We start from the raw sequence: 15,760 nt of genomic DNA, 5'->3' as shown, positions 1-15,760 counted from the left end.
TGGGATTTTCTGGGCCATTGCGTGCACAGTTGGGAGTTGGCTGAACTAGGACGTGGAACATCAGAGAAAACAAAAGAGAGCAGGGGACTTGTTGGTCTTGGAATAAGGAGTGAAGCATATACCCTCCCCTCCCACAGCATACTGATTTCTTTCCCTTGAGTAGAGGTCAGGCAACTTCTGTCCATGGTCAAAGAGTAAATATGTTCATCTTTGTGGGCCATGTGGTTGCAACTACCCCACTCTTACCCTGTGCAAAAGCAGCCACAGACTACATGTAAGTGAGTGACCGTGGCTATGTTCCAATAAAACTTTATTTACAAAAACAGATGGGGACCAGATTTGGCCAGTGACCTGTAGGATGCCCACCCATGAACTAAAGTGTATGAGGGCCCAGTTCACCCTTGCTTCCTCCCTCCCTTTGGAAGTTTCAAATAGTGCAATTCAGCGTGCCACCATGGCCCCCACTCAGTCCCTCCGGGGTTCCATTGCCCTCTAGGAGAGACCCACTTTGATTATAAATTGATCCTGACTCTTTCTGGGTGGCATTTTTTGCAGCCAAGTTCTTGGCAAAGAGCGTGTTCGCTGACTGTTCTTGTTAACAGCTCTGGTTTCATAAGCCTGTTCGGATGGTCCCCCTGCAACTCCATCCAGTGATATAACATTTTTCCAATCAGTGCTGATGGGCTCCTGGAGGCAGGAGATGGAGCTCAGGCTCAAGGGCGTTGCTGTCCAAAGCCTCACCAGCCAGGGTGGTCCGCACTCAAGGCTAGGCAGCCGGGCTCTCTTAACTGTAGCCACTCCCTCCAAGGCCCACTTATGAAAAAAAATTAAAGATATGTAATTACATGCTCATCTGTATACGTGTCTATAGCTTTTTAAAATTGTGCGAAAAACCGGGGCACCTGGGTGACTCAGTCGTGAAGCGTCTGCCTTCGGCTCAAGTCATGATCTCAGGGCCCTGGGATCGAGCCCCATGTTGGGCTCCCTGCTCAGCGGGGAACCTGCTTCTCCCTCTCCCTCTGCTGCTCCCCCTGCTTGTGCTCTCTCTCTCAAATACATAAATAAAATCTTTGAAAAAAAATTGTGGTAAAAACCATATAACATCAAATTTACCATTGGAAAATATATATCTTGATATCTGTCTCCAGTTCCTGGCATAGAGCTCCAAAATCCTTATAGTCTCCTGAATGATAAGAACACTAGGAGCCTCTCTTATTCTAATGTTTGTTTTTGGCCCTGTCCCCGACACAGGCTCCTGAATCCCTTGTGAATTCCTAAGTGCTAAGCACTAGGAGGATCTTTCGTTCTAATGAGGTGACTCTGGGTAGGCTCTGCATGGCTCCTGGATGGAGGCTCGTTGCTTGAAAGACCAAGCCATGATTAAAAGCTTTGGTATTTCAAAAAAAAAAAAAAAAAAAGCTTGTTATTTCCAGCCCTGTCTCTCCCTTCTCTATTCAGAGGAGAGGGGCTGGGCATGGAATTCATGATCAGTCCTGTCAATGTGAGGAAGTCCCCCCCAAAACCCTGACAGTACTGGGTTTGGAGAGCTTCCAGGTGGGGGGAACACATCCTCGTACCGGGTCACACACCCAGCTCTATGGGAACAGAAGCTCCTGCGTTGGGGACCCTCCTGGGTCTTGCCCTATGTGTCTCCTCACCTGACTGTCCATCTGTATCCTTTCTTGTATCCTTTAGGGAGCTGGTAAATGTTAAGCATTTCCCTCAGTTCTGTGAGCCACACTAGCACATTACATGAGCCCAAAGGGGGAGGAGGTCATGGGGAGCTCCAATTTGCAGCCAAGTCAGACGGATGTTGTGGGTAACCTGGGGAATTTCCTTCGTGTAGAGGCTGGAAAAATAGTCCATTGTATGTATGTTCTACATTTTCTTAACTCATTCATCCATTGGTGGACCTTCAGGTTGCTTCTACGTCTTGGCTGTTGTGAATAATGCTGCAGTGAACATGGGGGTGCAAATATCTTTTCAAGACCCTGTGTGCCGTCCTTTGGGACATATACCTGGAAGTGGATATATGGGTTTGCTGGATCAAATGCTGATTCTGTTTTTATGTTTTTGAGGAAATTCCACTCTGCTTTCCATAGCAGCTGTACCAGTTTACATTCCCAGCAACATATTTATAGCTTTTTTTTTTAAGGTTTTATTTATGTATTTCACAGAGAGAGAGAGTGCAAAAGCAGGGGAGTGGCAGGCTAGGGAGAAGGAGAAGCAGACTCCCCTCTGAGCAGGGAGCCTGTTGCAGGGCTCGATCCCAGGACCCCGAGGTCATGACCTGAGCCGAAGGCAGACGCTTCATTGACTGAGCCACCCAGGCGCCCGAGCTTTTTTTTTGAAAGGAAAAAATGGAAGTGGGATAGTCTATCTATTTATTTAAAAATATTTGCTGAGCCTGCCTTTGGCTAGGCACTGTGGTACAGTATCAGACCAGGTAAATCCTTGCTGTCTAGGTGTTCCAGTCTGGTTGTGGAGTCAATAAACAATAGACATATGCTGCCACTAGTGAAATAAAAGAAAAGTTTAATTTTGCCATGTTTGGTAGGGGGAAGTGGCACTGGGGCTTCCAGGAAAGAAATGGAGGGGGTGGACCCCCTTACCACTCTGCCTTAGCCAAATACATGCATCTGCAGAAGCCTACAGTTGGAGTTTAACTATGGGAAACCTACTTAGGTTTTTAAAACGTAGATTTTTTTAAAAATTGGAATGAAATTCATGTAACATAAAATTGACCATTGTAAGTGAACAGTTCAGTGGCACTTAGTACATTCACAATGTTGTGCACTGGCAGTGCAGACATTTTCGTTGTTTCAAAGCAAGACCTTATGCCCATTAAGGAGGTACTCTCCATTCCCCTTCTTTCTGGTCCCTGACAGCCGCCAATCTGCTCTCTGTGTCAATGCATTTACCTGCTCTGCCTATTTCGTATAAATGGACTCATACTGGGGCGCCTGGGGGGCTCAGTTGGTTAAGCAACTGACTGTTGATTTTGGCTCAGGTTGTCATCCTAGAGTCATGGGATCCAGCACCTCCCCATGCGCGTCTGCTTGCGATTCTCTCTCTCCCTCTCCCTCTGCCCCTCCTGCTTGTGCTCTCTCCCTCTCTAAAATAAATACATAAATCTTAAAAAGTAATAAATGGACTCATACTACATGTGATCCTTTATGTCTGGCTTCTGTCACTAGCCTCATATCTTGAGTTTCGTACACACTGTAACATGTATCAGTACTTCATTCCTTTTAATGGGCGAATAACATTCCATCGTATAGATAGACCCATTTCGTTTGTGCATTCATCCATTGATGGACACTTGGGTTGTTTCCACCTTTTAGCTACTGAGGATAGTGCTGCTGTGAACTTCTATGTACAAGGATTTGTCTGAGGGCCTGTTTTCATTTTGGGAGAGGGAGGGATCACAGATGTTTGAGGCTTCGTGACCACTCAGGTTCCATCCCATGTTAGGAAGCAGAGCAATGGCGTGAGCCGCCCCAGTGAGCTGGTGGGAAACCAGGAACCGGGCTACACTTTCTGTTACTTCCGTTCCTTTCCCTCCTGGCTGGGCTGGTGTTCGCTCTCTCCCTCCTGCTCGGAATCTTGAAAAGTCCCTGCCTTCCTCACACAGTCCCCAACTCCCGTAAGCCACCTTCACTCAAAGAGAAGAGCAATCCACGGTCAGCCATTCTGGAGCCCCAGAAGGCCCTGCCCACTCTGGCCACCTGGTCCCCATCTGCAGCCTCTGCAGGGACCTTGCGGGGATGGATGTCTCCTGATGCTCTGACTTCCCTCTGCGGTTCCCAAGGGAATGGGAGGTAGGACCAGGCTATCCTCCAGGGTGACTTCACATCTGCCCCCAAATAAGTCCTTTTGTGAGGCACCCTTTGCTTGGGGGCAGTGATAGATGTTATGGGCCAGCGGATGTTGTGGAAGCCCCTCCCCCTGGAGGAAAGCACGCCCTTCCCCTCCCCGTACTGGATCTCCGCCTCCCTCCCCGCCTCGCCCCGCCGTGGATTTCCCAGGACAGGGAAGAGATATTTGTCTTGAGATTGAGATTCAGAAGATTCTAGGATTCTCTAATCGGGTGGCAGAGGAGGCCTAAGTCCTTGGTTCTGAGCTTCTCTTTTTAAATGATTCTGTTTCGAGGTTGAGTGATTTGCTAAATTCCAAGGATCACTGTTCGGTGACACCTGAGAGTGCCATCCCTGGCAGGGTTAAATATAAGCCGGAAGGAGGAAAATGGAGACTGGAAGAGAGAGAAGAACAGAGCATGCACAGTAGGAGAAGACACACACCCAGGAGAAACATATGATGGTGGAGAGGGTCATGCCGCCCTGGGTTCAGTAGCCCTGTTGTCTCCGTCTTTGACCTTGAGGGGGCTGACTTTTCTCTAGTGTTTCAGCCTCCCCAAGCACTCAGCAAAAATCCAGCAAGTGGTAAATGCTCAGTAACGAGTCAATTACTATAACTGTGTTGAGGCTAGGATGGGGCACGCAGAGCTGACCTAGACCATTGGATTTCTCCGCCCTGAGATGGTAACTCATCTGTTGGGCAAGCAAGTAACACAGTTACCTCTGCTCCAAACAGAATCAAAATGAAATGTCAACTAGTAGTTTGGGTTCTGGAAACAATCATGTTTCCTGCCCAGGTCAGCCTGTCTTCGGGTCCTCAACAGTCTGAATGATAAGAGTTGCGAGAACTCTGTATTTGCTTATTAGTCTAATGGACAGACTGGAAGGTGGCTTCCCAGGGCAGAGCTGCTTTTATGTTGCTCTGTTTTCCTTGGGCATAACTTACCACTGGGGAACATCTGCATTATCTAATTTATTCCTTTGAAGCATTTCATTTTTGTTGATTGCTGCTTAAAGGTCATTTCCAAATAAACACGGAAAGAAAGGTCACTGCACCCAGTGGAAAAATCAGCTTTGGTCCTGTCCAATTCTAATGCTGACCTCCTCTCCGGCAGAGGCTGTTCTTTCAGTTGTTACGTGGCTAATTGTGTTGCCCTTTGAGTCTCGGCTCTGGATTTGGGGATGGGGGCTAGCAGTTGGACAGCAACAGGTGCAAATCTCGCTGCGAATCTTTATTTATAGAAGTGTGGGCGAAGGTGTGAGGGCAGGAAATGGGGATTAAGTCATTTCCAGAAATCACTAGGTAGTAATACAAGTTCTGGCTAGCATTCCTGAACAACTGTGCTCCTGGCCTAGATGAATTGGATGCCTCCAGACTTGTAGGTGAAATCGTGGGTTTGCTGAGCAGGATTTTGGAAGAACACAAGGAAGGGAGATTATGGCAAAAGACCAGGGATGTTCACCTTTGTCTGTGTTTTCCAAATGGTAAAGAAGGAAAAGATTTCAAACCAAGGCTCGTTGATTTACTGCCAGGCTCGGGGTGTGTTCTTAGAACTGATTAACTGCAGATGGTTTGTGCACGCAGAGAGGAAAGACTTGAGCTACAAAGAGGAAGCTGCCTTGACGTTAGCCATCCTGAGATCAAGACCTGAGCTGAGATCAAGAGTCGGATGCTCAACCGAGTGAGCCACCCAGATGCTATTTATACATTTTTTATATAAGAAAATACACGTAAATATACATAACATTACATAATTTGAAATTATATGTATATATATGTTTGTATGGATATATCTGTGTAAGTATATAGGTATATGAAAATGCACATGTAGGTATATAGATTCCTATATATGTATTTTCATATATCTATGTACTTACATATGCACACACATACACACACACATACACACACATGTACATCTATATGAACTTTTGGGGGATGATGTAGAGGACGCTTGTGCATTTAATGTGCCACGCAGCTCAAGAGGTGACCACTGATTTGGTTCAGCCACTGACTTGGATAAACTAAGGCAGTGGTTCTTACTCTGTCTCTGCCCTGACACACTAAAGGACTTGTGGCCCCTCCGCCCCCAACAGCGTCCCCAGGGCAGTTATTCTCAATTACAGGATCTTGCGAGTTAAGAGGTATCTCAGTCACTCTGGGCATTAGTGTGGGGTCATGCCTCAGTCTCAGTCTCTCCTCCGTAAAGTGGGCATGGTACAGCTGCATAAGGTGGTTCTGAAGATGAGGTACATTGCGATGGGTAGAGTACTTATGATGGCACTTTGTGCAAGGTCATGGGGTAGCTCTTATATGTAATTTAAAAAAATTCCCAAGATGGTCCCGCTATACCTCCCTGCCCTCTTCACCCCATCCCCAACCTGACTGGTCAAGAATCTCCAGTCTAAGCTGGAAGGAGGTCTTTGAACCAATGAATTCATTGGTGAACTTAGCAAATTTATTTAGTGAGCACCTACTGTGCAGATTCATTTCCATAGGTGCTGGTGATACAAGGCTGTGTGCTTGGAGCTTTGATTCTCATAAGGAAGACATCCACCAATCAGACACAACACAACAACAACCCTTCCCCTGGCTCCCCACAGCTGAAAACAGATCAATTACATGTTGCAAGTGATTTAAGTTTTCGTAGGCTGATCCCAAGATCCCCATCCTCATGCGTGCTCCCTTCATTCAATGACTATGTCATGATCGCCTCTAAGTATTTACAGTCCACCATGATGTGCAGTGCCCTCTGCCGAGCCCCCAGCTGTGATGGATGCCCCAGGTTCTTGAAGTCTGTCTTGCTGCTAAACATCCTAATTCCCTGAAGCCCAGCAAAAAGGAAGGGGCCGCCTCTCTCTCTGGGCGAGGCCAGCATGGTCAACCCTCTGCTACTCCCCGTGGACACGTCAGCCACTGGGCTCATGCCCCGGTTCCCTCTAGGTTGTCCTGATCTGGCTGTAAAGCAATTATCTTAGCCTCTAGTCAATTCTTGTTGGATCACCAAGGGACCTCAGAGCTCCCACAGGCCCTAAGAGAGAAATCTGGTTGAAAGTTTGGGCAGTAGATAGCTGGCTGCATAAATGTCATCTAGGACTACTTATCATGCTGATGTGCTTGGTGCTTTCTCTGGTCTCCTGACTCACTTGACAACTCTGGGGTCCTGGGTCCTAAAGAGGGGCTCGTGCCTGGTTCTCAGGCCCTCACAGATGCCCCAACTCAGCTCGTCTTCAGGGGCGGAAGCCGGCCTCTGCCAGCAGCACCCAGCTGTGCTCCAGATGTCTAACTCACTCGGCCTGGCAGCTCACTGCACACTTTGTTCTAGCCTCTCTGTCACTGAAAGGGCTTCGGTTGGTTGGAGGGAATTCAGAGAAAGCCACAGCAGTGCTACAAGGATGGGGACATGGGACTGATGTAAGGTTCTGTGGGAGAGCCCAGCAAAGGATTGGAAAGGCGAGAAAAGGTCCATCCATCATCTTTGAGCATGCAATACATCATTGTACAGAAGGTAGTGCTCTAGCCGTGCTGAAGAAAAGGGTTACACTGCATCATAAGAGATTTGGGGTGGCCCAAGCAAAGTGAGATCGCACAATACTGCATTTTACTGAACCCGAGACTCCAGTCACCCAAGGATGCACTAGGGATGCATCAGGGAAGAAAAAGAAAAGCAGGGGCGCCTGCGTGGCTCAGTTGGTTAAGCGACTGCCTTCGGCTCAGGTCATGATCCTGGAGTCCCGGGATCGAGTCCCGCATTGGGCTTCCTGCTCAGCAGGGAGTGTGCTTCTCCCTCTGACCCTCTTCCCTCTCATGCTTTCTATCTCTCATTCTCTCTCTCTCTCAAAATAAATAAATAAAATCTTTAAAACAAAAGAAAAAGAAAAGCATACTGCCAAAACCAATATGACTTACTTATACTGAGAAATTTTCAGTTTTACTTATTGAAAGAACTCTTTTATGCTTAGTTTTATATTATAAATACACATAAAGGAAAAAATACCTAGATGCATACATACACATTATATATATGTTATAGGTACATATAAAGGAATAGAATTAAAATTAATTGCAAGGAGAATCACTTCTTGAAACTTCTTCATATTTGAGACTGATGCTTCTCAGCCCCTTTTCAGGTTATGTATTTTTTCCCCTTATATACAGTGTAGTCCCTATCTAGAGTGTTGCTGATGTAGCATTTCTTAAAAGAATCCATAAAGAAGGGGCGCCTGGGTGGCTCAGTCTGTTAAGCATCTGCCTTCAGCTTAGGTCATGATCTCAGGGTCCTGGGATCGAGCCCCGTGTCAGGGTCCCTGCCCAGCAGAGTCTGCTTCTCCTTCTCCCTCTCTCTCTCACTCCTGCCTGTGCTCTCTCTCACGTGCGCGCGCTCTCTCTCTCTCTCTCTCATATATAAATAAAATAAAATAAAAAAAGAATCCATAAAGAAATAAAAGCCATTGGGGCTAATCTCTTGATGTAAGCCAACCTTGTATATTTAAGCCAAATGCGTGGAGGAGTGCTTCCCAGCTTGAACAGCGTCAGAATATCCTGAAGCGCTGGCGGAAACGCACATTGTTGGACCCCACTCACAGAGATTCTGGCTCAATCGGTCTGGCATGTGGCCTGAGAATTTGCATTTCTTGCAAGATCCCAGGTGATGCTCATATGCTGATCCAGGGACTGATGTAGGACTGGGCCACTCTGCTCCCTCCAGGAACGTTACTGAAGACATCCAATTTCCCACCTCTATGCTCCCTGACCGTCTATCTCCTAGGGTCCAGAAGAGTTCCCCTTGGCTTCTTCCCCACCTGCAAGGTCCTACTGAGCGTTTCAGGCCTCCGCTTCTAATGTGGGTGCATGATTAGGCTTTGATGACTGCTTCCCACCTGCCACCTGGCTGATGGCAAAATGAATCAGATTTCCGAGAGGCCAAAACGGGGGTGGGGCGGTGGTGTGTGCATCTTAGAATTAACACAATACAATAGTTAGCCCTGTCTACATGCCTTGAGGGAGGGTGAGGCTCAGGCCGGCCTGGAGGCAGAGGTGGGAGCTTCTCCCCTGTCCCCAAGCCTCCTGGGGCTACTGAGACAGAAAACAGCATTGCCAGCAGTAGGGTCCCCCTTATGTTACCAGGGCTGAGGACTGGGCCAGATGGCTTATTTACTGTGGTGATTCTAACATACATTAGCCAGCATTTTTTTTTTTTTTTTTTTTGTTAACAGTGCTGTTAGAAACCCTCCAGTATCATTCAGCATGGCATTCCAATAAAAAGGCAAAAAGGCCTTCCTTGCGCTCTGCCGGTTAAATAATAAAGAGCAGCTGTAAGCAGAGAGGCAGGCAGCATGAACTTGATGGCAGTCGGGCTGCTCGTCTTCATTAGTGTCATCTACAGAAAGCTTTGCCTTAGACATGAGTAGGCCCTTAGGCCACCCAGCTGGTTCTCCCTGGGAGCCTGCAGGGATCAGCTTGGCCTGGTTTTTGAGACTTTAACGAGCTCCCCAGCAGGCAGACCATCTCCCTTAGCTTCCTGTTGCCCTAAGAGTGCCTCTTCTTTGTCTAAGATGGTGGTTCTCAGCTGGGAGCTGTTCGGCCCCTGGGGGAGATGCCAGGCAATGACTGGCGACATTACTGGTTGTCACATTGCAAGGGGGTGCTCCTGGCGTCTAGTGGGGTGAGGCCAAAGGTGCTCCCAAGCATCTGACCATGTACAGGACAGCTTCCCCCACTGCAGAGAATGAAGTGGCAAATGTCACTAAGGCTATGGTGGAAAAATGCCTGCCTAATAAAGCAACCACTGGATCCAAGATGCTTGTGCTGGACTCTTGCGTTATCCTTCTTGAAATCTGGAGGAGAGAACGAAGAGAGAAAATAAAACGGTTCTTTAGGCAGTATTGCTCTGCAGCTTTCCTGCTGTGTGATGCTGTAATTGCTAATAAAAAGCTATAATTCACTTGGCACCACTTTTGGATGGTTTCCCCTGATATTTAAAACAATAAAAGAAATGGCGCATGCACAGACTCACAGACTGTTTAAGGAACAAATTTTATGCAAAAATCTCATGCTCCTGACACTTGAGTGTATATAGGAACATCCCCCCGGGGGGGGGGGGCAATCTGCTTTAACTGTTTGTTCTGGTTCATCAGGTCAAAATGGGGGCTGGGATTCTGCACCCCTCCCAGGCTCCCCACCTGGGAGCTGCTAGATGGGCCTATGCTGCAGGTGCGTGGCTCACACCCGGAGGAGCCAGGTACTGACGGCCTTCAGCTGCCCTTCATGTGTGTGATGTGATGTGGAGGGACCCAGAACTGTTCTGAAGAACACCAAAAGTCTTGCCTCTGAGAGACCCCCCAGTCCTTTGAAACTGGGATGGTTGGTCACTCTATGAGCCCCACCATATCCCCAGGGGAAGGACAAGTTTGGACCGTTCAGATTTCCTTTAATGAGGAAGGTCTGAGTCCCATGCAGTGGGAACTCAAGGGAAGCTTTTTATGTATTTTAGCATCTCTCCTATTCTGGGGAAAGAAGCGGGTATGAGTCAGGAAACCCAGCTGCTTGACATCGGGGCACATTTTTGGTGTCACCAGGAATGGTGTTTCTCATCCTCTGCCTGTGAAATGTGCTGTTCTCTGAAAGGTCCTTCAGCCTCTAGTCTTTTCTGCTTCCCATCCCTGTTACCCTCTGCTTCTAGATTCTTCCCCACCTCCTCCTTGGAGCAGGCCATTCCCCCGCGCCCAACTTCCAGTATTTCCTGACTGATAAAGTTCTTGAGGGTTTTGCCCACAAGGAAGTAAGTGTTGCGGTCGGTAGAAAGTGTGAGATGTTTCCAAACTCTTAAGTAGCTTATGTTCTCAATGGTTACAAATACACATGACTTATTTTTTAAAAAGTTCTGAGATTTTATATAATAAAGGGCTCCCATGCTGCATGGAGCATAGAGTCTGTGTTGATGTGGATTTGCAGGTGAATCAGGGTAGACTCGGGAAGCACGCCATCCAAACCCTCAGTACTATGGTTTGTCCAATTTCCGGGGAGTTGGCCAAACACTCTGGTTAATTTCTGGCTCTGGGCCTTTGCTTAAACTGGTCTCCCCATCACGATTGTGTTTTCCTCTCCTCTCTGTCTACCCACATCACTCTCTGTCCTGTAAGGATCCGGCCCTCACCATCGCCTCCACTCTCCCAGCCCTTAACGACCTCTGCTCTAGGACTTCGGCATCATCGGCGTGGCACCGGTTTCCAGCTGATAGTAACCACCATCCGGACCGATGAGGGTTCGGAGACGGGAAAGCCTCCAAGAGAAGAGGATGAATTAGCACTTACGGGGAGGAGATCATCTGAGGGTGAACTCCTCCCCAAACCCCCTGCCAGGCTTGTCATCTCAAGCCTCATTGGCCCCCTGGGGCAGCTGCTGCACTTCTTCTTTGATTAATCTTGTGCTGGGGGGGTTTTCCTGAGGTCGTGTTCTGGAAGTCTTGCCCGGGAGTGTGTACTGTAAAAATGAAGAGTCTTAAAAAATAGTAGGTCACCCCTCATTTATTTGGCAAATATTTATTAAGTATCTGCTCTGTTCACCAGAGGGATAGCACGCATTCATTATTAATTCCCTTTAGAGTTGAAAAGCCTAATTGGTCTATGTGTTAGAACAGCAGTGGACAAGGGCTGGGAGCTGCTCACATAGTTAACTGTTTTGCATCGATATATTTACATTGTTCTCCTGGTTTATGGAAGCCAGGAACTGTGTGTTTCCTTTATTCTTTACCCCCCGCCCCCCGCCCCGCCACAGCTGTGATTCCCAGCTTGGGGTTCCTGAGCTTGAAGGAGCTGCCTAGTATCGTGTTAATCAATTATTAATATTTCCAAAAGCCAAACGAGGCAAAGGCAAATTAAAATCTAATTTCTTTGCTTTGGGCTGGAATGACAGCCTCTCCGCTCTGTAGCTCTGGTATCTCATGTCGATCTGAAGCTCTGATCAGTAGTTACATCAGTGTGTCTTTAATGAATTTTGAAAGGGGGAAAATAACTTTGGCTTAACATCATTTGGTTGACGAAATTCTTTTAAACTGTTTTGGGGGGGATGGGGTTGGATAAATAATAACAGGTAGCTTATAGTGAACACAGAGATAGTTACACACTGGATAATCAATGCTTGTTAAAGGGAGCACCAAGTCGATTTTGGTATGAACATGGACCAGAGAGTGCTTTCCCCACTATGGCTATAGAAGGTTCTGGAAGAACTCAGCACAGCCCTCTCAACCCCAGTTGGAGGCACCTCAGGAGACGACATTCTGAGGTCCAACTGCGATGTGACCTCCTGACAGCAGTTGGATATATGTCAGGGGTCCTGCATGAAGCGCCTCTTTTTGTACTTCTGTGGAGCTGGAGGGAGGAGAATGGGAGTGTCAGTTGCCCAATACTTGTGGGTACTTGCCTGGGAATATCTAGGGAGCATTTGGGATGGCCAGAGGAACGGGGCCTCTGGTGGGCAGTGGGAGCTCACTGGTCTGTGGGTGCCTCAGGGCTCAGATGTTCTGTCTGAGCCGCGGCCCCGCCAACCATCTGTCTGTGAAACTGGAAGGCAAGAGTGTGACAGGCCCGCCTGGTGGTGACAGGCGGTCCCCAGGGGCTCCGGGAGGCGCCTGTGCATGTGGGAGGGAGGGAGGGAGGGACCTTCCTTGGGCCTTCGGTTCTCATCACTCAGAGACTACCTCATTCTGCAGCTGACCTGGTGAAGAGCTAATGAGGTGAAGACAATTCTTGGAAATGACTGATTAAAATAAATCATGGAAAATTTCCAGGGAACCTGGCTTTCCAAAGAGTGGGTGTTTTAAACATCCAGGTGGCTTGGGATGCAAGCACAGAGTCTATTTTATGGACTGATAGTCTTCTGCTGAGAATTCGTAGTACCTGGTTGGGGTTTCTCTACTGGCTTTCAGTGTCATGATTTAAGCTCAGTGAGCCTTGTTTCCTGTATTTGCTTTCTTTTATACCTTATTAAAATATTTTTTAAATTATAAAAGGAACATAGCATTACAGAAAGGGGGAAAAGCTCTACGTTCCCATCACCCAGTGCCCCAACTAATTTGTATGAATTCCCTACTAGTCTTCTGTTACTTGTGTATTTTTTTTACTAGTGTGATAACAAAGTGGCATATTTTTGTCTATTGCTTTTTTCGCAAAATATGTGACATAAATATTTCCTATGTTGCCACGATATTTATCGTTTTTACTAACCGCATGAAAGTCCACAGCATTTATGTTCTATAATTTAACTATCTTTTTGTTGAGCATTAGGATGACCAATATCTTTTTCTGTCTGTAATTTTAAATAGTTTTATTAAGGAAGTTCCTGAGAAATCATACTGATGAGCCAGCCCCATTAACAGGAGCAGAAGGCACAGGGTAATTTGTGAGGCTCCATCATTCCGTTTAATTAGGCACATGATTTATTCGAGTGCCTTTTATGTGGAAGGGCTTTCTGTCTGTATTATTCTTGCAGATCCCCGTTGAGGGTTCCTGAATGTGCGGCAAGATTGTAAAGCTTTGCCAAACTATGCCCACTGTAGGTAAAAGGCCAGTGTGAATCCGTGTAAAGTTTCAATTACATCATATTTTTAAAAAAAAAATTTAACTAGTTCTTTTTTAAAAAAGATTTATTTATTTGAGAGAGGCAGAGAGAGAGAGAGCAGGAGGAGGGGCAGAGGGAGAGGGAGACAGAGAAATCCTCAAGCAGACTCCCCGCTGAGCACGGAGCCTGGGGGAAGGACTAGATCCCAGGGAGGGAGATCGTGTCCTGAGGCCAAATCAAGAGCCAAGGCTTAACCGACTGAGCCACCCGGGCACCTCTCAATTGCATAGTATTTTTATACAATTTTAGAACTCTTACTATGAAAATAACTACAGTATTCCACACTCTCGCTTTGGGGATGTGTTAAGACACAGAATGGGAATGTCAGTTGTTTGCAGTATGCCTGGAAAGGACCTGAAATATTTTTATTAGCTTTGGTATCCTCACCCGTGTCCCTATAGTTTTGCTTACAATAATCATTTTCATGGTTGAGCTGCAAGGCTGTGACTCTGATCCGATAGCCTAGGATGATTAAGGACTCACAGATGTGTGACATGTGGGGGAGACGGGGCCAAGGGGAGGCCTGGGGTCCGCCCCCCAGCTCTGGCACAAACCACCCGCCAGCCCAGGGTTTGCGCCGCGATCCGGGAAGGAAGAGGCGTGGACCAGAAGCTCTTGGAGGTGCTTCCCAGCGCGAAATTTCATGGTATAAGCCACGGTGACGTTCTGCCCTGTGTTAGTTTGCGGGAACTGTCATTATAAAGCAGCACAGACAGAGTGGCTTCGACAACAGAAATTTGTCGTCTCAGTTCTGGAGGCTGGGAGTCTGAAATCAAGGTGTGGGCAGGGTCGGCTCCTTCTGAGGGCCCCAAGGGGAGGATCCGTCCAGGCCTCGCTCCTCAGCTTGCAGGTGGCCGTCTTGTCCCTGTGGCTCTTCACGTCGTCTTTCCTCTATGTGTCCCTGTGTCCGGAGATTTCCTTTTTATAAGGACACCAGTCATATTGGGTTAGGGCCCATCCTATTGTGATCTCACCTTGACTTGATCACCTCTGTAAAGACCCCCATCTCCAAATATGGTCCTATTCTGAGGATACTGGGGGTTAGGGCTCCGACGTGTGAATTTCAGTGGGGGGTGGGGTGGGGTGGGGGACCGGACGCGGTCCGACCAGTAAGGAGCCCAAGGATGGGAGCTGAACTAGGAAGCCTGGTGACCTCCTGTTAGGTTGAGAAAGTCCTTTTTAGCACAAAGAGATGGCTTCCTCCTTCCCCCTCTCATCTCTCTCCTTCTTCCCCCTCCTCTCCCTCTCTCCCTCCCTCCCTCCCTCCTTCCTTCCTTCCTTCCTTCCTTCCTACCTCTTTCTTTCTTTTCTTTCTTAAATTAGGACACAAAAGAACTCCTCAGATACACTTGGGTAAAACCTTGCTCCGAGTCTGTGGTCTGGCGCTGTTTTGCTTTGGCAATTCAATCAGGGAATCCACACTCAACATAGGAGGAGCCTCAGAGGTCACCCGGTCCAGCCCTTACATTTTTCAGTTTCACAGAGGGAAAGAAACGGGCCCAAGATTGCCCACTGAGTTATTGGCCAAAAAGAACAATAAAAAGTAAAAAAATGTGGAACTCAAACAGCAGTGTCCTGATTCCTCAGAAGGAGCCTGCATGCTTCCTCCCTGATTGCTTCCGTCACTGCTGTTGCCCTGGCAGGTCCCTGAGGCCAAGGGCACACCTGGCTTAGGTGACAAATGCCTCCATTCATGCTCACCTGGGCGCTGTCATGCACAAGCCCACAGACCCAAAGGAGGGCTTTCCCGAACAAGAGCTCAGGTGTCTGAGGAAACTCTCTGGCTAGGAGGTATTTTACTGTCTTTATTCACCTGCCACAGACATATTTTGGGAAAGATGTGAAGGGATGTGTTTAAGGATGAATTAGGTTTCCTACAGTGACTTGTTGTGGGGGGGACGGTGGGGGGCTGCGAGGGGGGGTTGGTGTGGGCATGGCATAGACAGGAATCTTGGCCCAGCCGGCAGAAAGGCTGGCGGGAAAATAGGACATGGGTTCATTTAAGGATGGATCATTCAGGAAAATGGAGAGCCCAGTCAGATGTCTGGGGATCCGGCACCTGACTGCCTACGCAGCCCTCTGATGGGGGCAGAGGGATGGGGAGGGTGGGGTCGTTGTGCGTTTTGCTCAGGGCAACTCCTGGTGCCTGGGGGCTTCCCCACCGGCTTGTGGTAGAAATGACTGGAGTCAGGATGCCTCGGTCTCCTGGCGGCCATAGCAAAATACCCTAGAGTGGGGGCCTGAAACAATAGAAATGGATTCCCTCATGGTTCTGGAGGCCAAA

This window comes from Zalophus californianus, chromosome 16, assembly GCF_009762305.2.
Source record: "Zalophus californianus isolate mZalCal1 chromosome 16, mZalCal1.pri.v2, whole genome shotgun sequence".
Lineage (NCBI taxonomy): Eukaryota > Metazoa > Chordata > Mammalia > Carnivora > Otariidae > Zalophus > Zalophus californianus.
The sequence above is the reverse complement of the archived record's forward strand: the minus strand, read 5'-3'. Positions refer to the sequence as shown.